The sequence below is a fragment of the Alexandromys fortis genome, unplaced genomic scaffold, assembly GCF_014885135.2.
Source record: "Alexandromys fortis isolate MF-2015 unplaced genomic scaffold, M_Fortis_MF-2015_v1.1 scaffold_14, whole genome shotgun sequence".
NCBI classification, from domain to species: Eukaryota; Metazoa; Chordata; class Mammalia; order Rodentia; family Cricetidae; genus Alexandromys; species Alexandromys fortis.
Window position 1 is genome coordinate 15,809,588 of NW_026067910.1, and position 6,245 is coordinate 15,815,832.

The window sequence follows — 6,245 nt, forward strand, 5'->3', positions numbered from 1 at the left end:
GTCGTGTGCAGTTTGATTTCTTAGATACAGTCTCTGCGAGTCTCACAGGATCCAGCTACTATTTCAGACACTGCTTATACAACAGGGAAACAGCAGACAAAAATTATTGCTTAGTTTTCACATTTTAGTTGAGGGAGATGGACAAAAAAAAAAAAAAGAAGAAGAAGAAGAAGAGCATATGGATGGTCCAGGAGGAATAACTGTCACTATAGTATTGTGATATATGAAAATTGTCACACAGGACGATGCCCTTTATTGGACTTCACTTCCCCAAACCAAGACTAGCTTCATGTTTGCTCAAAGTAAAATTGGGCTCAGTATAAGAAAAGAATGTATGGGGAATAGATTATGCCTTTTCTTTTTAACTGTGGATATTTATATTTTGTGAATAATTGTATAACCATCTGGGTTTCCTTTTTTACTTTGGCTGCTAGGAAACTCAAGTCTAATTTTGTAGTCACAATAATTGGTTCAACTTATAAGTATTGTTTTAGATTGCATTTCCACTGATCTTATTTACAATTTTATCTTGAAATTCCTCTTGCTTTATTTGGATTTTGATATACTTATTTCAAGAGTTGCCTCCTTGGTCAGTTAGCACAGCTATCCCAGTAGGACAGATACATGATTTTTGTACGTTCACAGAACAGACCACATGATTCTATCTTCTTACTTCTTAAACCTTTAGGGAGAAAGATGGAAAGTTAATCTGGGGATGTAGCTCGGGTGACAAGGTGCTTTTATGAAGCCCTGAATTCAAGTTACAGAGCCATATAAACTGGGTTGTGGTAACACAAGCCTGTAATCCCAGCCCTGAGGAGGAGGGGGCAGGAGGACCCAGAACTTCAAGGATATCCTTATCTACAGAGTAATTTAAGAGCAGCCTGGGCTAACTGAATTTTAAAGTTGAATTTTAAAGTTGCGTCATGAGACGTCAAGGTTTCACAATGGATCTCGCAAGCAGGAGTCTCTAGCTGACTCTTAGATTTGGCCGGCTCACCACTTGCTGTGGTAAAATGCAGGTGAAGGATTTCTCTATTGTGAGCTCTTTAATTAAAATGCAATCTGAAGTTATTCATCATTAAGTCACAGAATCATTCTCTCTTTTAAGTTTTTATCTACTCCACCGATATCCTGAGAGTTATCACGGAATTTTTCTAAGGAAAGAAATTAAGGTGATTGACAGGGTCCTCTAAATACTCACCAGAATTGTGGAGAAGAAATCTGGGTACAGAATCTACACATCATAATGAACGCATATGTTTATGAGGACAAGGGAGGGCATTTGAAATGCTCTTAAATGATTGCAACCTACATCTTTATTAAGAAGCAATTATGTGGCTCTGATTCAAAGATGTGATATCTCAAAGAAAAATGACACCTGAGTTAAGTGAAAAGACCCAGCACAGAGCTCTTTGTCCAGTAGCAGCTCAGTAGCTGATCAGCTTACCAAAGAGCCCACAGGAATAGATTAATGACTTGGCAATGGAGTAAAGTCAAAGGTGTCCCTAACTACTCCAATATGAACTGTAGCACTGCTCTTTCCAGGACTCTGCAACAACCACAGAAAACGCAAGTGAATCTGAGTTGGGTCGTGCAAGTTGCTTAGCATCCTCATGGCCCTTTTCTGTCTCTTAACTCTAAAGCCCCATTTCTCCACTCAGCTCATCACCCAGTTACATCCTTTCCTCTGTGTCATGCTTCCCAGTGCCTACTCAATATGGTACAATTCTTCCCTGCATCTTCTCTCCTTACGTCCTGTATCTAATGCTCTATGTGGAGGCACTGAGGGACTGTGAGAGAGTGATTTCCTCTCTGCAAGAACATGCTACCCCGTAAAGGTGAGAGAAGGGGACAAGGAGAATGGTTATGTGACAAAGATTAAATGCCAAAAATCTGCAGGCATGAGTGTGACACACACACCCTGCTGTGAAAACACAGATGCAGAAGCAATTAATTTCTGTCATTTGCTAGCGAGGGTAGGTGACAAATATCTTCACTCTGCTATTCTTCCATCTGTTTCTCTCACTTCTAATGGGGACAATTTGGGATCTTGGTTGTCAGGCTTTGCTACCGAAATGTGGGAGTGAAATTCATTCTGATATCAACACGGTAGACACTGTATTTAACTTAAAATAACGAAGGAGCCATTTAGCGACTGATTTTCAGTCGAGAAGAACTGTCCTAGGTGGCAGCCACTACCTGTGGATGCGGGGCTCCCAACACCAGGGGCTGCTGACTTGTATTTCCCACTTTTCCCACTCTCCTGCTTTCCAGCCTCTTCCCAGAACTCCTCAGTATTCTGCTTCTACTTCCCCAGCAGTGCCTGGACTGGGCTGTCCCAGCTAATACAGGCCAGTCTATGTATCAAGCTAGCCTATTACCTCTCTGTTATGAATTTAATAACACTCTTCTAAAAATGCCATGTTTCTATGGACCTCATATCTCTGTGACAAGAGATGGTCTCTAAGTCATTTACTTCTCAGTTAAAATTGTTTCTTTGTATCATTATTTTCTAAGCATATGCAGTGGTGGGTAAGGGAATTTATGCATTCAACCTCCATCTACTCGGAGAACTATTATATGTTAAGTTGCTTCAAAAATAAGAATAAGAGGAGGGTGACTCATATGCCAGTGGGGCATCCAACTGCAAGAAATCCGACTGCAGTTCTAATGAGTGACAATTTTGTAGAAAAACCTTCACACTGCTTGGGGCACTGGGTGAAACCTTCAGAGAAGACCAGAAACTTGTAATAAACCTTTAAGCCTAAGTTGGAGTTGGCCTGGGTGAGAGAAGGAGGGAAAAATAGAAAATGAATACAAAGAAAATATGGGGAAGACTGAGGAAAAGACCTCAAGAATCCCAGGAAGGCAGCAGACATTTCTGGGAGAGAGGCCAAGTGGACTGTTATTGGGGAGAATGTGTCAGAAGAGGGAGAGGGTCATGTAAGCACCCTAAGACTTTCTGAAAACTACCTGAATTTTTGCCATTGACTTTGTTTTGAGTACTGGGGATTGAGCCTAGGCACTCATACATACCGGATAAGTGCCCACACTTGAGCAACAACCCCCTCCCCCGCCCTGCTGAAAGCACATCGGAAGAGACAAGAGAAAGAACTGGTACCAATTACAGAACATGGAAGTAACTGGAAAAAAATGAATAATGGAGTTAACATTGTAAGGAACCTCAGCATTTCTCTTCTTTATGTTTAAGATTTGTTCATTTTTATTTTATACTTATGCGCGTTTTGCATGAGTGCATGACTGTTCACCATCTGTGTGCCTGGTGCCTGCAGAGGTCAGAAGAGGGCATCAGATCACCTGGAACTGGAGTTACAGGTGGTTGTAATCCACCATATTCGTGCTGGGAATTGAACCACGTCCTCTGCCAGGAAGGCAAGTGTTCTTAACCACTCTCTAGTCATGGCTCAGGATGGCTCTGAGCCATCAGAACTCCTTTTATCAATTTTTTGTCAGACAGAACAAAATGTTGACACATATTGTTGACTTCCTGCTCCCTACACATACACCTTAGGATCCAAATTTTTCATTTTTCATGGAAAAGTCTACAGAAGATTATCCTTAAGATTCCTTTGAGTTCTAAAGCCTATAATTATTTTATATTAAAAAAAACTGTGCCTTGTCTAACACTACCTAAATAGACATGGTTTCCTACTATTAGGAGCACAAAAGCATCATCAGACATTGAGATTAAACAATTGAATGTTGCCAGGCAATCGTGATACACATCTTTAACCCTAGCACTTGGGAGGAAGAGGCAGACATATTTCTGTGAGTTCAAGGTCACCCTGGTCGAAGGGGCAAATTGTAGGACTGCCAAAGCTACACAGAGAAACCCTGTCTCAAAAAAACCTGAATGTTTTATTATTTTAATAAAACTGTTATTTTTTTGGTTCTTTTTTTAATTAATTAATTTATTTATTAAAGATTTCTGTCTCTTCCCCACTGCCACCTCCCATTTCCCTCCCCCTTCCTCAATCAACTCCCCCTCCCTTCCCTGCCCTGTGGGAAGTCCAAGGACCACCCACCTCCATCCAGGTCTAGTAAGGTTAGCATCCAAACTGCCTAGGCTCCCACAAAGCCAGTACGTGCAGTAGGATCAAAAACCCATTGCCATTGTTCTTGAGTTCTCAGTAGTCCTCCTTCTCTGCTATGTTCAGCGAGACCGGTTAAAGCCTGGGATAAAACTGTTATTTTTTTTTAAACTGTTATTTTTTATTATGAAAGATAACTGTTTTACTCATTACAAAGATAGTCTATGTTTTCTACAGTAATATTAAAAGGAAAAAATTATAAAACAATACTTAGACAAAACCATGACTTTTATTTAGTATATGAAGAATACAGTTTTGAATAAGATTATTTTAAAATAGAAATATAAAAGGCATACTTGTTTGTTTCTTCTACATCCAAGAGATTTTTACAAATAATTATTAAGAATTTTCATGAACTGAGGCAGATTCCATTCTCCCTCTCACATTCGGAAAGAGCTAATAAAATTAAAAGACAATATAAATTATCTTCTCTGTGACTTCAGAGCAGTGCTTCCTCTAGGCTACTTCAAGGAGTATACTCAAACATACATAAAAACACTTATAGTAACTATTCTTTTCTCACTGCTGTGACAAAATGCCTGAGGAAAAGCAATTGAGGTGAGGAAAGGTTTCTTTCAGCTCATGGTTGAAGGTCCGCTGGTCACATTGTATCCATAATTGGGGATGAAAGAGGTTGAATGTTGCTACTCATGAGGCTGACTTCTTCCTTTTTATTCAGGCCAGAACCACAGACCACTACTTTGGTGCCCGCATTCAGAGTCTTCCCCATCAACTGATGGGGAACCTCTTGAGAAACAGCTTCACACCTAGGAGGTGTGTATCTCCTAGGTGATTCTAAATCCACTCAACTTGGTGACAAAGACAAACCATTCATGGGATGTACAAGATGCTGCGGGATATTGCCCTTGTACCCTGTAAGGATTTGTCACTTGTATTGGTTTAATAAAATGCTGTTTGGCCAGAAGCCAGGAAGAAAATATAGGTGGGGCGAGCAGACTAGGAGAATTCTGGGAAGAGAAATGGTTCAATCTGCAGTCACCAACCAGATGAAGTGGAAGGAAGATGAGAATATCTCACTGAGTAAGGCACATGAGTTATGATAGGAATTATGGGTGAATTCTAGTTGTTAAGAGCTAGTTAATAATAAGCCAGAGTTAATAGGCCAATCAGTTTATAACTAGTATAAGCTTCTGTGTGTTTTGTTGGGACTGAACTACTGTGGGACCAGGCGGCTCAGAAACTACAACAGGATACTTTGTTTCTGTTAACGGTAATCAAATAATAATGTACCAGATGAACTTATTTGTATCCCAGTCATGTAAGATTTCAGAGGCTTGAAGATATCAGTGGAGTTTATTACAACAATTTTTGCAGTAAAGATCTGAGCCACCAAATACTCTTACCATTGTACCAGTATTCAGCAAGTTGTTTTCTAAAAATATTAGCATCCAAGAGAAAAAGTTCTGTGATGAAATGGTTTCATTTTCAAGCACATTTGGGAAGTACTACATTGTAGCAAAGAAACATGTTTAAGTCAATTAAATACTTAGTTTCTTAATCTAATGTATTAAAAAAGAGAACTTTTTTAAAAAATTTTTTTATTGAGAAAAAATAGTTTCCGCCTCCTCCCAGCCTCCCATTTCCCTCCCCTTCCTCTCGCCCTTCTCCTCCTCCCCCACTCCTCTCTCCCTCCCTCTCCAGTCCAAAGAGCAGTCAGGGTTCCCTGCCCTGTGGAAAGTCCAAATTCCTCTCCCCTCCATCCATGTCTAGGAAGGTGAACATCCAAACTGGCTAGGCTCCCACAAAGCCTGAATATGAAGTAGGATCAAAACCCCGTGCCATTGTCCTTGGCTTCTCATTAGCCCTCATTGTTCGCCTTGTTCAGAGAGACCGGTTTTATCCCATGCTTTTTCAGTCGCAGTCCAGCTGGCCTTGGTGAGCTCCCAATAGATCAGTCCCACTGTCTCAGTGGGTGGGTGCACCCCTCGTGGTCCTGACTTCTTTTCTCATGATCTCCCTCCTTCTGCTCCTCATTGGGACCTTGGGAGCTCAGTCTGATGCTCCAGTGTGGGTCTCTGTCTCTATCTCCATCCATCGCCAGATGAAAGTTCTATGGTGATATGCAAGATATTCATCAGTATGGCTATAGGATAGGGTCATTTCAGGTTC